The following is a 17642-nucleotide window of genomic DNA, read 5'->3' on the forward strand; positions in this document are numbered from 1 at the left end:
ATCCCTCTCCCTTCCCCACCCGAAGCACGTAGTTGTGACGGACGCGTCCCTCCAGGGCTGGGGAGGCCACATGGGAGAGGCGGAGTTCAGAGGCCTCTGGTCTCCGGCGGAGGCCCGGCTCCACATCAACCTGTTGGAGTTACGGGCGATTCGTCTAGCACTGAAGGCATTCCTCCCCTCTGTCCGGGGGAGTGTAGTGCAGGTGTTCACGGACAACACCACTGCCATGTGGTACTGCAACAAACAGGGCGGGGTGGGGTCGTGGACCCTTTGCCAGGAGGCTCTGCGCCTCTGGCAATGGCTGGAACGCCAGGGCGTGATCCTGGTGGCTCAACACCTGGCAAGTTCTCTGAACGTCAGGGCGGACGAGCTCAGCCATCGGTGCATGATGGATCACGAATGGCCTCTTTCAGCAATGGGGAAAGCCTTGGTTACATCTATTCGCCACTGAAGAGAACGCGCAATGTCATCAGTTCTGCGCGTTGGAATTTCCAAGGCGGCACTCGCTCAGAGACCCTTTTCGTCGCGAGTGGAGTTGCGGTCTATTGTAAGCCTTTCCGCCTCTACCAATTCGGCCCAGAGTGCTGAAGAAGATCAAGCGCGACCGGGCCCAAGTCATCCTTTTGGCTCCGGACTGGGCATGAAGGTACTGGTATCCAGAGCTACTCAGTATGTCAGTCGATCCCCCGGTTTGTCTGCCTCTTCGGGAGGACCTTCTGTTGCAGCAGCAGGGGACGGTCCTCCACCCGAACCTGTCCAGTCTCCACCTCCATGCTTGGAGATTGAGCGGGGACAGTTGAGGCCATTTGATTTGCCTCCTGAAGTCTGTAATATCATTCTGGCAGCCAGGCGTCCCTCCACAAAGTCGGTATACGCCTGCAGGTGGAACAGATTTGTGGCATGGTGCACAGCAAAGGCTGTGGATCCTCTTTCTGCCCCTCTCTCTGAGGTTCTTCTCTTCCTTCTTTCTCTTGCCCAGCAGGGCTCTGCTCTGGGCACTATCAAGGGCTACCTTTCTGCCCTTTCAGCCTTTCTGAGGCTGCCTGATCAACCTTCTTTGTTCAAGTCGCCTATTGTAAATAGATTTCTAAAAGGCATCACACACACGTTCCCTCCTGTTCCGTTTGTGATGCCTCAGTGGGACTTGAACCTTGTTCTTACATTTCTGATGTGCGCTCCCTTTGAGCCACTTCACAACTGTCCTCTCCGCCTTCTTACTCTGAAGGCTGCTTTCCTGGTTGCCATCACCTCTGCCAGGAGAGTGAGTGAGCTCCAGGCCCTTTCTTGTACTCCTCCTTTCCTTTCTCTCCATCCGGACAAGGTTGTGTTGCGTACTAAGCCATCTTTCCTGCCCAAGGTTGTCACAGCCTTCCACATCGGGCAGTCCATCACCTTGCCAACCTTCTTTCCGCCACTGCACCCCTCTAAAGAGGAAGAGCGGCTCCACCGTCTGGACCCAAAACGTGCGCTCTCATTCTACTTGGATCGCACACGCCAATTCCGGGTGGATGACCAACTCCTTGTTGGTTACGAGGGCGCTAAGAAGGGGAAAGCGGTGCACAAGAGGACCATCTTCCGGTGGATCATCTTGTGTATCCAGGCATGTTACTCCTTGGCTAAGAAGGAGCCCCCTGTTGGATTGCGGGCTCATTCCAACCGAGCCACGGCGACTACAACTGCCCTGGGCCGGGGAATGCCCTTACAAGACATCTGTCAGGCAGCTACATGGGCATCGCTGCACAAGTTTGCAAGACACTACTGCCTGGACAGCCAAGTCCGGAGTGATGGCTTCTTTGGCCGTTCTGTCCTCCAGGACTTTCTGGTGTGATTATTGGTTCGCAGACCCACCACCGGGGTTGGTATTGCTGGGGTATCTATTTTAAGGTAAGGAATCTATCACTAACGTGTCTCTTTCAGATGCACAAGTTACTACTTGTGTAACGATATATCTGTAAGAGACATTAGTTAGTGATAGATTCCTTACAGACCAACCCATCCTCGCAGTTCTGCGAACCGATATCTAGGGTTAGGGTTATCCCCTTTCAGGGCCCTAGTTTCAATGGCACCAGTGCTGGTTTTTAACATGGCCCAGTGCTTCTGGCGCGGAAAAGCTGTGTCTAAGAACTGACGTCAGCAAGCGGAGGCGGCGTCTAAGTACTCCGACGACGTCATCACGGCGCCCACGACGCCGACGACGGACGCGGAGCCGCAGACGACGCCTACCGACGTGCAAGGGTACTGCTACGCAAAAAATTTCCAGATCCAGTCTGACGCCTGGGGATATTCTAAGGTAAGGAATCTATCACTAACTAATGTCTCTTACAGATATATTGTTACACAAGTAGTAGCTTGTGCGTCACTGCTTCTCCCCGGCTGCCAGGGTCATGGGAAGCCGAAACCTGTTTCTACTTTTCCATCTTCCATAATGGAGATCATTTACACTGATCCGCTATTGAACACCCCTTTTGAGTTATTTTTTTTTAATCCATCTGCTGAATCACAGCCTCTTCTTTTCCAGTTGAGTTCCTCTGGGTACTATATGGATTAAGACCATTTCTCTCCTGACAGTGTTTCAGAGTCTTCGGTTATGCATCCACCTCCAGCGCGGATTTGTGTTTTTATTTCTTGGTTGAAAAGTAATTATCTGGTCCCTCCTTGGATATATGTCTGAATCGTATGTTCCTTGATTTGTTTAATTTATGTGGTTTGGATTTGTGACAGTTTTTTTTCTTTTGATAATTGACCATTGTCTGCCAGCACGTTCTGCTACAGAGCTGGTCGACGGGGTGTTGGCCCCCATTCCTCTTTACATAAAATAAAAAGAGATTTGTCCCTTGTCAACATTTCCGCTGTTCCAGTGACTGATGGAATTGTTTCGGATAAAGTTCTTGTTGCTATATTCGGTCCTATGGAGACCCTGCAGATACCATATGTGTTTAAAGTTTCCATGGGTGATGTAATAACACAGGGGTTACAGTCAGATGATTGGGATGTTGACACTGAATTCAATGCTTTCTGAATTAGAATATTATACTGTGTTTGAATCAGAAGAGTTATATCCTAACACTTTTAATTACGCTGAGATGTTTCGCTATCACCATTATGGTCATAATTTTCTACATAGGGCAAGTGGATAGCGTCCTGCATAAGGAAGTTCAAAACACAGACAGACAAGTTCTTTTTATGAGCTATGATATTTTCAGAACCTATGCCATTCTATTTCAAATTGGTTCCAACCCCACCCAAAAAATATATGCCTACTCGGGGCTTCATTTGTTGACCAGCAGGCCCTTAAAGGCTATGATTATTGGAAAGACAATATTGACCTTAAATCAATTTGTGGGACAAGATCCTGGCGGGTCCAGGGCACAGAAACTTTATTTCAAGCTTGTCTCATCCCCACACAAATTATGTTCTTAAATGGAATGATCCAACAGACTACTTGTCTGGGATGGCCAAAATTAAAGGAGTGATTTATTATTTGCCCACTTTGATGATTGACTGTCTTACACAAACTACACTGAAACCCAATTAAATGGTATGATACAAAACTGTACATTTAGCAAGTCATTTTTTAATCTTGGTGGGTAGTTATTGTAGCCAGTAGACACAAATGGTTGCCATGCTCATTTTCTTGACTCCACACCCGGGTTCAAATCAAGTAGACCTGATCCATGGTTTTCACAGTCAACTCATTCGAACTTTATTGCCACCTATTCAGTGGGAAAGCTATGGCAGTAATGATTAGAACATTCTACGATATCTACATGGAAACAACATCTTCCTCTCTTGTCCAAGGACACGACAGGAGGGTCCTAAATCCCCATGTTCTAAAAGATTTATGTATGCTGCTTATGATGAAATTTGGAAACTATCCCAAATGGAAGCTAAACAAATTAATCGAGATAATCTTTTAAAAGTACTTGCTGTAGTAGACAACAGTATTAACACATTGTCATCCTTTATTTATAATTTGAATAATATTATGTACTCTGTTATTGATATTGTGCAAAGCGATATATCAACATCTTATCATGGTCAAAGTCAGCTCAGATCTATTATGCAGTCCAGCTGGATGCTTCAAACACTGAAAAATGGCATTACCTGAAATTTACTGCTTTATTTCTGACGTTCAATTTAACACACAAACTACGAACAATGGCTATGAAAGCCACCACTTACACCATGCTAAATTTACCATTCACTGTAGCCGAAACACCTTAAACAGTGTCAATGCAGTGTTATTTCCTTGCCCATCTCAACTATTCAGTTTACAGCTTGCAAGAAACATTTTTCAATGGGTTGATATGAACCCCTTGATAGCAGCTACCTACATGAGTTATGGTCCCTGCCCTTTACCTATCACTGTTAACGTGCTGATAAGGAAGTTTTTCTTACGGGAGAGAAGTGTGACTCTTGTTTCAGAAATTCACTTGTTTGCCACCATGATAAAATTCACGGCACCTATAATGCTTCAGCACCCAATATTGCTTGATATTTAAAAGGAACTCTGGTTCCCGCAATTCTCCCCTTCGTTACAGTTCTTTCAAATGGAAGCTATCTCTTACTTAATAATCAAGACTGTTGTGGCATTACGGGCGGGGTTCCTGTTTATTGTATCCGTTTCCAAGTTAGTCACAACTTCTTATTTCCCTCTCCACATGGGAGTGTAGATAGCCTGTTCTGGCCTTCCATTCCAACTTTCAAGGCAGGATTTACCAAACTAAGCAGACTCAAATCATTATTGTTCCAATAAGAAGGGGCTCTCACATCAGCCCGCAAGACCTTCACATTGCAGGTGGCTAGAACTTCCAGTGAAATACAATAATTGTTAAATACAAATCTTCCTATGCATTTTGGAAAAACAACTGATACATCAAATATTAAATGCCTCTGATTCAGTGGGCTTAGCCCACCTTTTTTAACTTGTAGGCTCTGGCGTTGTGAAATCTTTCCAAACTATCTTTGGAGTAATTCCAGCTTTTATACCCTCCATTTTTTCCATCGTGTTCAGCAGGTTTTCGTTGCTGCTGTTCCTCATTGGCAGCATTCTCTTCCTGTTACTACTGTTCCGTAATGAATGCTCCTTCTGTGGACTCCTGGGAGATGGCATTGCTCCAACACTACTGTGAGCGTATGCTTCAGATCTTTGGTATACAGCTGCAGGCGTTGGATGAGGAATAGTATTTAACATTTTGAAATGCTTGTTTCACCTGTGTGCAGCCTGTCAATGGGCACTGGACATTTGCCTGGCTTTGCAGACACCCGCTGCCCTTGATTTTGACCTGCTGATAAGTCCCTTAGTGACCCATTATCAGGACTGTTCCTTGGGTTTGCAGCATCTACATCATCCTAGTCTAGAGCCTATGAGGATTTCTGTGCAACAGCACAACGAATACTGGATCAAAGTTTCATTGAAATCAATGCAAGTTGCCCGGTGACTGCCTCCGCCTTAGCCGAGACTGAGGATCATGTATGCTCTTTAGAACTTCTGAATTGGGCGGTGTTAGACCTGCCATTTCTTGGCGTGATTACCCTGGACTTTTTGCCTCTACCTACACTATTTTTGATGCTGAGATGGATTGCGTTTTACTGGCTTAGATGCTTTGGGCACTTTGCCACTGCTGATCAGTGTCAAAGTGCAAGTGCTCCCTGTATAAAGTGTTATGGTAATTGGTTGTCCATAATTGTTATGTTTGCCTTACTAGTAAAGTCCCTAGTAAAGTGCACTGTGTGTCCCAGGGCTGGTAATGCAAGTGCTACTCGTGGGCCTGCAGCACTGATTGTGCCACCCACACAAGTAGCCTTCAATGGAGCATTAAAGACATCCCTTCGGGCACACCTAGTTCTCTTTCATAAGAAAAAGAGGATTCCACACTCTTTGTATCTTTGAATTCTGTGTATGTTTATTTGTTATTTATTTTTGTTTTTGTTCCATTGATGTTTTACAGTTTCTTTTTAAACATTCTGATTCAGTTCAATCATTATTCATATTCAAATCAGCGACAAAATTACAATTCTATCCAATGCATTTCGGGCGTATTTGTATCGCCCTTCATCAGGGAAGCAACACTGTAAATTAAAAATAATAACAATCATGAGTCACGGTACGTTAATGTCGTGTTCAGGTATATCTACTGTTCACTGCATACATAAGTGTCTAGATAACTTCACCTCAGTCACCTTATTTGCCCGTGCTACCTATTATCCTACTTAAGTGTATCCACTTACATGTCGCTGTAATAAACCTTGTAATCGGTCGCTGTAACCAAAAATCCAAATAACAAAAGTCAGTAAAGTTTCTATCAAAGTTGGTTGAACTTAGCGCTATTATCACTATTATCAACTCACAAAAGTACCCTAACGTCTTCTTTACGAAACTGACCTGGTCCGTACTAACTCGGCGTTCTTCTCCCTGTTCAACTTTCCTCCATTCTAGCCGGTTACTATGGTAACGAATAAACCTCTCTTCTATAGGCTCCGGTCATGTGATCACGGAACTCGCCGATATTCTACACTTTGAACTGAAATAACAGACTATGTGTTGGTCTCCTCGCCAGTATATGTCCTTATCAAAGGTATAAAACGATTATCAGAAAAGGTGGAAAATCAAGAATAATGACAATCTACTTGTATTCTAGCGGCTATTTTAAAATAATGTTATATCTGCCGGTAAACAGGCGAATAGAACCCCCTCCTTCTCAAGTCTGCATGTTACATCTTTTAGCAAGGTGAGCTATAGTGTTTCGTGTGGTGAATGTTGATGAACAGCAGTTATATAGCAAAATGGTTAATCCACTCATGATCAAACATAAAAAACAAATGAATAATGTACATTTTGTATTCGCAGGTTTCCCTTTCGGCCCAAGGAAAACAACAACCACCTCTTACAGTCTATTTACAAATAGCATGATAGTTCGCTTCGTTCATTGAGCCCGTTCGGGCTCTGTGTCCCCAGTTTATGTATCCAAAAGTTCTCTCGCTGCAGCATGAATTTGGTGTTGTCTCTTCCTTCTTTTTTTTCAACCTAAAATTCATTGCACGCTATATAGATGACATTTTCATCATTTGGAAATCCTCTAAGGAACTATTGGAATATGCTCTAACTGAATTCAATAATATAGACAGCCGCATACAACTGACCTGGGACATCTCAGAATCCACAGTAACCTTTTTGGATGTAAGGATAACCATGACAAATGAAGGATTTGAAACAAGTATGCATAGAAAGGAAACAGACAGAAACAATATGTTGCATTTTGCCAGCTTCCATCAGCCAAGTTTAAAAAAACATTTACCTTACTCACAAATGACTAGGGCCAAAAGAATTACATCGGACAACACCAAAGTAGCCGCCACATTGGAAGACATGTCAACGAGGTTCATGAATAGAGGTTACCCCAAAGAAATCACAGACAACGCTAAAAGGAGAGTGGATGCTATTGACAGGAGAGATCTCTTGAAACCTGCTAAAAAACATGAGGAAGCGCGAATAGTAGCGGTATCTAAATATTCAACATAAAGTCACAATTTCAAGAGAATAATATTCAAACATTGGAAAATGCTTAAGCTTGAACCAGATTTCCAAAAATGTTTTGATCAAATTCCTATCTTTGCCTATACCAGAGCACAAAACTTGGGGGAAATTCTAAAACATAATCAACCTCTTACCAAGGAGTACAAAGGCACAAAACCATGTTTAAGCTGTGGAAACTGCAACAGCATCATCAAAGGTAACGTAATAAACCACCCAATGAAAGGCAAAGAGATCAAATTGAGAGTAAACGCTACCTGTAACTCCAAGAATGTAATATATGCATTGAAATGTCCATGCGGTAAATTATATGTTGGAAAAACAGAAAGAAACATAAAAATAAGACTCACAGAGCATAAATCTAACATTCGGATGAAAAATATGAAATCTTCTGTAGCTATCCACTTTATGGAAGCGCAGCACAATATTTCACAATTGAAATACAAAGTATTAGAGATTGTTGAAAAAAAAGAAGGAAGAGACAACACCAAATTCATGCTGCAGCGAGAGAACTTTTGGATACATAAACTGGGGACACAGAGCCCGAACGGGCTCAATGAACGAAGCGAACTATCATGCTATTTGTAAATAGACTGTAAGAGGTGGTTGTTGTTTTCCTTGGGCCGAAAGGGAAACCTGCGGATACAAAATGTACATTATTCATTTGTTTTTTATGTTTGATCATGAGTGGATTAACCATTTTGCTATATAACTGCTGTTCATCAACATTCACCACACGAAACACTATAGCTCACCTTGCTAAAAGATGTAACATGCAGACTTGAGAAGGAGGGGGTTCTATTCGCCTGTTTACCGGCAGATATAACATTATTTTAAAATAGCCGCTAGAATACAAGTAGATTGTCATTATTCTTCATTTTCCACCTTTTCTGATAATCGTTTTATACCTTTGATAAGGACATATACTGGCGAGGAGACCAACACATAGTCTGTTATTTCAGTTCAAAGTGTAGAATATCGGCGAGTTCCGTGATCACATGACCGGAGCCTATAGAAGAGCGGTTTATTCGTTACCATAGTAACCGGCTAGAATGGAGGAAAGTTGAACGGGGAGAAGAACGCCGAGTTAGTACGGACCAGGTCAGTTTCGTAAAGAAGACGTTAGGGTACTTTTGTGAGTTGATAATAGTGATAATAGCGCTAAGTTCAACCGACTTTGGTAGAAATTTTACTGACTTTTGTTATTTGGATTTTTGGTTACTGCGACCGATTACAAGGTTGATTACAGCGACATGTAAGTGGATACACTTAAGTAGGATAATAGGTAGCACGGGCAAATAAGGTGACTGAGGTGAAGGTATCTAGACACTTATGTATGCAGTGAACAGTAGATATACCTGAACACGACATTAACGTACCGTGACTCATGATTGTTATTATTTTTAATTTACAGTGTTGCTTCCCTGATGAAGGGCGATACAAATACGCCCGAAATGCATTGGATAGAATTGTAATTTTGTCGCTGATTTGAATATGAATAATGATTGAACTGAATCAGAATGTTTACAAAGAAACTATAAAACATCAATGGAACAAAAACAAAAATAAATAACAAATAAACATACACAGAATTCAAAGATACAAAGAGTGTGGAATCCTCTTTTTCTTATGGAGGAGAACTAGGTGTGCCCGAAGGGATGTCTTTAATGCTCCATTGAAGACACAAAATGCAGATTTAATCAGGCGCCCAGGGACGTTGGCCGCCACCCAAGGAGCACCCAAACCGAAAAAACACAACCGTTGAACTTATAGCTGTGCACTTACCCCTTCCCCACGTATACCCACACAAGTAGCCCTAAAGAGAGAACTCAGGCCTGCCACTGCAGTGCCTGCGCGCAGTTAGCCAACTGTCATGTTGGCCTAACAAGTGCACCCACTTGCCAGGCCTTACTCTTCCCTTTCCATGCACATCAGACACCTCTATGGTAGGTCCAAGGTACCCCCCCTGGCGGGGTTCAGTGTCTGTGAAATGTAGAATATGTACTGAGGTGTGTACCATGTTCTAACAGTGAAATACTCTCATTTCGTTTTCACTGTTGCAAGGCCATTTTGCCCATGGGACAGAAGAGAAAGGCTGCGTAATATGTTTCCAGCCTATCTTCCCATAGGCTTAATATGGAGAAGTGAAGTTTAGTGTGCCTGAACTCACAATTTACTAACACCTTTTTTTGTGAAGGTGGTTTTTGAATTGTGTCACGGTCCGTCCAATCTCCTCCAGAAGTGAGTGATGCTTAAAGGGGTCCACCTCCTGACTTCCCCACACTCTGAAGTGGTAAACACACAGAGCATAGATGTAATCAAGTGAGGGAAGGAAGGGAGAGGGCTGCAGTGGAAGGGATACCTGAAACGAGAAATGACGATACAAATTACACCCTATAATTCTAACTACTCTCAATAGGTCTCGCTAGGAACAACACACACCTTTCTGGATTCAGCTATGAGGTGGACCCTTCATGTAGTTCTATGTAATGGTGTCTGGATTCAATGCATGAAACGACATCCTGCGAGACAAACACATAGACGCCTTCAAACCACTAGCAGCAGGTCAATCACCTCTCCAGTTCTTATACGTACCAAGAACACTCAGCCCCCAATCTTTTATAGAACAAAAGATACCCCTGCTCAATCCTGCTTGAGCAAGGAGAAACAAGTTCCTGAACAAAAAGTATGTAACAAAAGAATGAACTCCTTCTAGCCAGAAGGAACAGTATATGTGGCATAAGTAATGGTAACGGATATTCCATGGAAAGTCTCGAAATACCAGGTAATCCAAAATGCAGGCAAGAACACTATGTTAAGGAAGTCCTAAAATAAACAAAGTCACAGAAAGAACTCCATGAGGGAAGATCGCTTACCGGACCTTACTCCCCTGGACTCAGCCGGAAACACGAACTTGCCCGTGTCCTGCAATCCAGCCCTACTGGGCACGAAAGGAAATTTAGGAAGTAGACCTCGCCGCAGCTGCAGGCGTGGAGATGGGCTCACTGCGTGTCCACTTCCTACCGCGGCCGCAGACAGGGGAACAACGAAGAAATGCCAAGCCCCCTATTCAGCCGAACAGGAATCCAAAGGAAGCCAAAACCCACAGGCTTCAAAGAAGAAAGAATGGTCCGCCTTCCGCTGCAGCTGCTAACGGAATGCTGATCCTCCGTTGCTGCTCCGCCGAACAGCAAACAAGAACCCGAAGCCTCCGGTTCAGAATTGTATTCAGGCGACGGCTCCTAGCCGGGAACCAGCACCGTAAGTGAAGAACGGGACAGACGCGGCACCAAGCGTCTCAGTCCCCCAACCAAGCATGGATACAAGAATCATGTACGACGCTCTTCCGAGTCACCTGACATAAATAGACTGAGCGGCCCTATGCCTTCTGGGGCTTGTAGTGTGCAGATCAACGTAGGCGCCCGATCAGTTCCTGACAAATTGTGTATGTAGAAACCGCGCTTTTAGAAGTGACTGGTTTCTTTGTTCTAACAATTCTGTGTGTCTCTGCATGGTTGTGGATTGACTGTCTGGATTTGAATGTGATAGGATCTGGGAAATGTCTTGACCCAGGGGAGGAGCAGGAGACAGCAACAGGCTGACCTGCATCTGGAGTATAGGGGGGAGGAGTAGCCCCTGGAGGTGAAGAGTCCTGGGCTGCTGGCATAAAAGAATGGCTCCACCTCCTGCTGAGTGATTGAGGAACCAGACCCCCACTAATCAAAGGAAGAAGGTGTCACTGGCAGGGAGGCGCCCAGAATTGGTTTGAACAGGGGTCAGTGACCCCCCTAAACACAATGAATTCAAAGACATTTAGGGGTACAGCTATGAGAGCTGAAACCCCTGAACGCTGGACTGAAAAGGATTGAAACTACTTTGTGGTCAAGAGCAACCTCTGTTAAGGAAGAACAGCTGAAGAGACTGAAGAGAAGAACAGACTATTGCTGTGTGTTCTGGGGATGGCCTGCAGTCTTCTGATTTAACTAAGGAAAGGCTAAGGGACTTTGCTGTGTGCTGTGTCCCGAAGTAACTTGTCCCCAAGGGCCAGAGAAGAGCTGGCTCCCTGTTGTGGAAACTCAGGGAAATCAAAGCTTCCAAGTGTGTCTCAGCAGCGCTGTGTTCGTGTGCTTTTGCAGCCTGAGACCTTTGTAAGCACTGCCCCGGGACTGTGTGGCCCGAAACCCAACCGAGGCTCAGCAACGCTTTGTGCATATGCAGCCTGACACTGCGTGGTGCTGGTTGGAAAGTGCCCCGTGACTGTAGTGCCCCCGCAGCGTGAATCATCGTCCAAGCTGCTGTTAAGTTGTTTGTGGCCCAAGCCGTCATTGTAACGGAGGATGCAGATCAAGATCGCCGCCGCCGGCCCGAGCTGCAACGTGCTGAAGGATTTCGTAAAGCTAAGGAAGTCATGAGGTAATCGTGATCGTTTTGCGCAAGAGGAATCTGCCCAAGAACGTCAGCAACGGAGAAGGCAGCGCCGTAACCTGTCCGGCTACAGCATCGCCTTGCCTCGGAGCGGTGTCGTCATCGGAAGCGGCCAGCAGGATGTCCGACGGGTGGGGAGAGATAGAGAGCGAGGCAGTGCATCCCCCAAGTAAGACTTGGATTCTGGTCGGGGGCCGCAAGTGTGTGTGGCCTGGGGAGGCGCGCAGGAGGAGTACAGGAGGACTCCCGTCTCTCTCGCGCTGCATCGCGGTAGACGTGCTGAGTTCTCAAGCGTCTCGGACCTGGGGCCGGCCTCAGAAGTTCAGGACTGTTGTCTTTGGTTGGGACCTAGTGGTGCCCGTGCTAATCGTGTAGATTGGCCTGGTATTGTTCCTGCATTACAAACTGCCTTATTACTTGCAGGGATTGTATTATTCCTGCATTACTAACTGCCTGATTACGTGTATTGAGGATTGAATTATTCTCGCATACAAACTGCCGTATTACTTGCATTAAGGAGTGCGTTATACTTGCATTAAGGAGTGCTTTATATTTGCATTACGAACAACCTTATTATGTGCATTGAGTATTGAATTATTCTCGCATTATGAACTGCCTTATTACTTGCATTAGGAATTGTATTATTCCTGCATTACGAACTGCTTGATTACGTGCATTGAGGATTGAATTATTTTCGCATACGAACTGCCGTATTACTTGCATTAGGGAGTGTGTTATATTTGCATTAAGGGGTGTATTATTCTTGCATTCTGAACTGCCTGATTACGTGCATTGAGGATTGCATTATTCTGGCATTACGAACTGCCTGATTACGTGCATTGAGGATTGCATTATTCTGGCATTACGAACTGCCTGATTACGTGCATTGGGGATTGCATTATTCTTGCATTACGAACTGCATTGGTCTGACAATACGAACTGCATTATGAACTGCATAGCATTGCATTAGGACTGCATTTGAACATCGTGACCTGCTCAAAAATAACACCAGAACCTACAAGTGTTTGTTGGCCTAATAACCGGCCCAGTGAAATATTACGAATACGCATATGTTGGATTTTTATCGTTTGGTCTTACTGTATTTTTCTTCTTGATAAAAATACCGCTATTTTCATACATCAGAGTGGGGTGCATTTGTAAATGTAAATTGATACTTGTATAGCGCACTACTCACCCGCAAGGGTCTCAAGGCACTTGTACGAATACCGCTGTGGAACCCATCCTGGCTTTCCCTGTGAGGTGTCCACTCCTGGGCACCCCCAAGGTGGAGGCCAGGCATCCTTAGCGTTGTGTGGGCCGTTGTGGAGATTAAGCAAGCTATTGCCCAGAGTTGCAGAGTGGGACTCCATGATTGAAATAGGCACCGAGGCGAGAATTATCAGGTCTGTGGAATTTTTAGCCCAAGACCCGCCGAGGCGGGGAATTGAACCCTGGTCCCGGGCTAGACCTCTGCATCAGGGTCTGCCGCTCTAATCATTGAGCCACACTTCTCCACTTTGTGGTGTTATCATTGTGTCACTGGGAGTGTGGTTGCAAATACTTTACACATTGCCTTGAAGATAAGCCTGGCTTCTCGTGTCAAGCTACCAGGGGGTGAGCGGGGGTTATCAAAGAGGGTGTCCCTCCTTTCCCTGACTAGATACAAGGGTCCCTATTTGGCCTAAGGTAACTGCCTCTGCCAACCAGAGACACCCAGTTCTAACAGGCGGTGGCCCTATCATTCTATGTGGAGTCACACTCCATCATTGAGTCCTTCGCCTTGTCAACAGCTGATCACATACTGAATGCCTCCGACATGCATTGTTTGGATATATGTATATATTTTAAATCAAATTGTCTATTACATGCTTTTCTTGATCATTCGTTTTTGCGAATGGCTTTGAGTGTGTTTATCTTCCTAATTCTGTTATCCCTCTCTGTGCTACATTCTTGTCCAAGGGGAGGGTGTCATGTGTTGCTTTCAGCCTCTTCGACTAATCCCTGTGTTGTTGAAAGTGGGATGGACACTACTATTGACCTTTGCCTGTTCTCCCTCCATCCTCTTCCAACAATGAAGTAGAGTATGCCTATCCTGCGGATGAGTCCCACATTGAAGTGCCAGACGGTCCTCTACAACAACAAGCTGACACTGCCCTGACACCGTTAATGAACGTGGAAGATAGCGGTTATTTTGGGCACTGCACAAGCTTATCTTATGATTCTTCCTCCTCGTCTTCCTCTGTGGCACTTCCACCGACAAAAAACAAGTATTTTCATTTTTTGGGACACAAAGACTTACCTGGTCCCGCCCTGGACCTACATCCTTATCCTGATTTTCCTCTTAATGTTGATTGGATTTGTGACAGTATTTTTCTTGCTCATCAAGGGTCATTATTTGCTAGAGCGTTCTGCTGTAAAGTTGGTCGATGGAATTCTGGCACCCCATACATCGTCCCATATCAGGAAACGTGATCAAGCCTTTGTGAATATTTTGGCTTTCCCGGTTGCAGATGGCATTGTTTGGGATAAAGTAGCATTCGAAATTCACGCCCTATGGGAGATGTGGTAACAGAGGACATACATTCCGATGATTGGGATGTACACTCAGTACATTCATTGTTTTCCGATTTAAAGTGTTATGCTGCTTTTGATGCTGAGGATTTGTATTTAAGTTCTGCCAATGATGCTGATTTATTCTGTTATCAACACTATGGACATCATAACCTGTTTTTAATTACACTTAATGGGAACATTGTCCAACTCCATTACGGGGGCGTTCTAAAACCCTTAGGAATAAGTTCACCTATTTCACTGGTTATAACACTCCCAATCCAGAATCCTATTTCTTAAAATTGACGTTGCCGTCTAAATGCAAGGTTATTCTGACCCACACAAAATTAATCTATTCTAATTGATTTAGAACGGTATTATCCATACAGGGTTATGATCACTGGAGAGCTACCATTGATTTGAAATCAATTTGGGGCACTAAGGCATGTCAGGTTCAGGGAACTGAAGCTTTGCCTCGTGCATGCCTAATTCCAACTCAAATATTATTTTTAAATGACACAGTACACTAGAATTCCTGTTTTGGCTTGACTACGGCCAAGAATCGGAATATTCCCTCCTGATAATTGGCATGAACACACAAATTATACGATCAATGTATTAAAAGCTCTGTTTCGAAATAACACTTTCAAGGTCTCTCATGTTGACCTGCCCGGATGGTTGTTGTGGCAAACAAATTCAAATGCATGTCAACTGCGTTTTTATAATGCAATACCTGGTTTCACACAGACTAGACCACAGTGGCGGTTTCTCCCCGAGGGCGTCTGGGCTCCGCCCCGTTCCCAAAAGCTGCTCATATTTATTTTAAAATATACGTTTTTTTTTAACATCTTCTAATTTTGGCTTCATTACACAATCAACACAGCAGCCACTGTCAGCCTGTCTGCCCCAGCAGCCCCAGCCACTCACCAATACCGCCACATGACTGACTCCCCTTGCAGGCCCAAAAATCCTAAGTGTTTGCCGGGCCGACAACCTCACAGCCTTGAAGGCTGTAATGTCATCAGCTCGGCAAACACCTACCTTTAGGGCCCAGTCTCCAACCCCTGATGGCGTGAAGGGAAAGTTAGCCCCGGGCGTTTTAAGTCTAAGCCCGGTATCACTAACCCTTCATGTCAATCAAAGAGTGGAGACTGTCACCCAGCCCTTTCCCACCCTGTGACGAGTTGGGAAAGGGGTGTGGCAGGTGGGAAGCTGAGGATTCGAGTCTGCGCAGATTCGACCTCGGACTGCTTCCCGCATGTCTGCTCTTGAACTTTCTGGAAGCCACTGCGTCAGAGTGAACATAGACTACAGAGACGACTTTCTCTGACTCGAGTCGAGTTCCCTCGAGATAGTCCATCCTTTAATGCCAGTTTGCTGCTTACCGGCCCGGTGCCATGACTGACTTGACTGCAGCAGGACTCAGAGGTTAGTAGGACATATTATTGGTTATTGGTGATTGGTTATTGGTAATTGATGTAGTAGTCACCATGCAATAAATGCAATATGCAATAAATGCAATATGCAATAAAACCCAAGGCGATAATGTTCATGTGAGGCTCTGTGAGGTAAAAGACATACCATCAAACTTAGTTGTTAAAATGTCATTTTATTCGCTGCATTCTGCTTTAAATGATAAACTTTTACCATTTAAGATGTTGAACGGATGTGTGCGCCTTGAGGCTTTTTTTGCCTAGCGCTTTGTTAACTCTTGCACTTCTACCGTGTATGCTAGTCACAGAGGCAAATGATTACCTAAATTCATAACATTTTGTTTTGGATGTCAAAGTTCTCCTGCTGTGTGCCTTGTTTCCCAGACGTGATGCAATCTAGAAACACCCGTCTTTGCTTTTTAACTAGGCTTGATCGTGTATTCTGTTATTTTTATTGTGTGGAATTTTGTTATCAATTTACCATAGCAGTCATTTTTTTTCATTTCCCAAGGTCATGCCGTACCCTTGGGAAATGAAAAAAATATGACTCCACAGCATGTTGTGCGTTTATGTCTGCTTGCCTAATTGTGTCTAACGTTCAGTTAAAATCCATGTTCTTCTAGTGTGAGCTCTGTTGGTGACCGCATCAGACATGTAGTTCTTTCTATTGAAGTTTTGTCCCCATGAAAAACTTCCCTTAACACTGTTTTCTGACTTAAGGCAATGGAGCGTCAGGGGATCCATGTTCGAACACAGCGAGAGGCCAAATACACTTCCGTTATGCAGCTGTTTAACTTTATTGTGAAGTAAGGTATTTGTGTGGAGGGAGGTGGGTTCTCTGGCTCTTTTCTGCATCTTAATTGAATGACAGTGCAGACAGATTGTGTGCATGCAGCAGTGGGTTAAACGTAGACCTGTTCATTTAAATTTACACTTCTTCTTGACCTGACAGTGTTCTTTAACGCAGACGACTTAGGTTAGCATTCTCGTAGTTGCAGACCCTGGATGATGTAATGCATGGAACAATGGCTTTACTTAGACTAGGGTGAACCCCATCCACATTAATCACTGCAGATCACAAATGATGATCTTTGGGAAGATTCCTACATAGTTGTGGTGGAGACGGGGGATAGATAGTAGTCCCTAAAATTGTTCAAACTTATGTACATGGGCGTTTGATTATTGACAACAAAATAATGTGGAAAGAGCATAAGCTGCTTGCTAAGGAATGTTATTATGAATCACGAGAGCCCTCAGTACCTTCAACCTTTGAAGGAGAAATTGCCTCGGGTTTTGGCATACTGTCGATTGTATTAGACATCCGAGGGAACAGCTTGGAATGTGCACAGTGAGGCCCGAAAGCTCCAGAGTGAATACTATAGTAGACATTTGCATGTCCGGTCTAACACTCCTGTGGTGATAGGTTGGGATGTGCACAGTACATGACGAGGGTCCAAATCTACTGAGGCGCAGTTACAGGGGGTGAACAGCTGAGGTGCCGTGTGGCACTGTTTAGCACCCAGGCGCGCAGCGAGACTCGGGTGCGTCACCGATGATGGTTGGTTGGGAGTGTACACGTTTTCACACTAACGAGCGGGTGCCTGAAGCATGGGTGGTGATCTGCAGGATAGGTGTCTGACTTTGGCTTTCTAGTGGCTCGTGTGTGGTGACTGGTGAGCACACTGACACGATGCTGCGAG

The 17642-nt window shown here is 44.6% G+C and overlaps 1 protein-coding gene across 11 annotated transcripts in view; it reads left to right on the forward strand.

The window, feature by feature from the left end:
* LOC144770317 (GLIPR1-like protein 1) overlaps positions 1–17642 on the forward strand; it is a 1599314-nt gene that overhangs the window by 566688 nt on the left and 1014984 nt on the right. The window contains exon 1 of one of the 11 annotated variants that reach the window (XR_013598868.1): positions 15807–15937. The exons of the other annotated variants lie outside the window; for them this stretch is intronic. The gene's annotated coding sequence lies outside the window, so the exon portion shown is untranslated. Of the gene's footprint in view, positions 1–15806; positions 15938–17642 lie in introns of those variants that run through there. 11 annotated transcript variants of the gene reach the window in all.

The sequence above is a fragment of the Lissotriton helveticus genome, chromosome 1_1 (assembly GCF_964261635.1).
Source record: "Lissotriton helveticus chromosome 1_1, aLisHel1.1, whole genome shotgun sequence".
Lineage (NCBI taxonomy): Eukaryota > Metazoa > Chordata > Amphibia > Caudata > Salamandridae > Lissotriton > Lissotriton helveticus.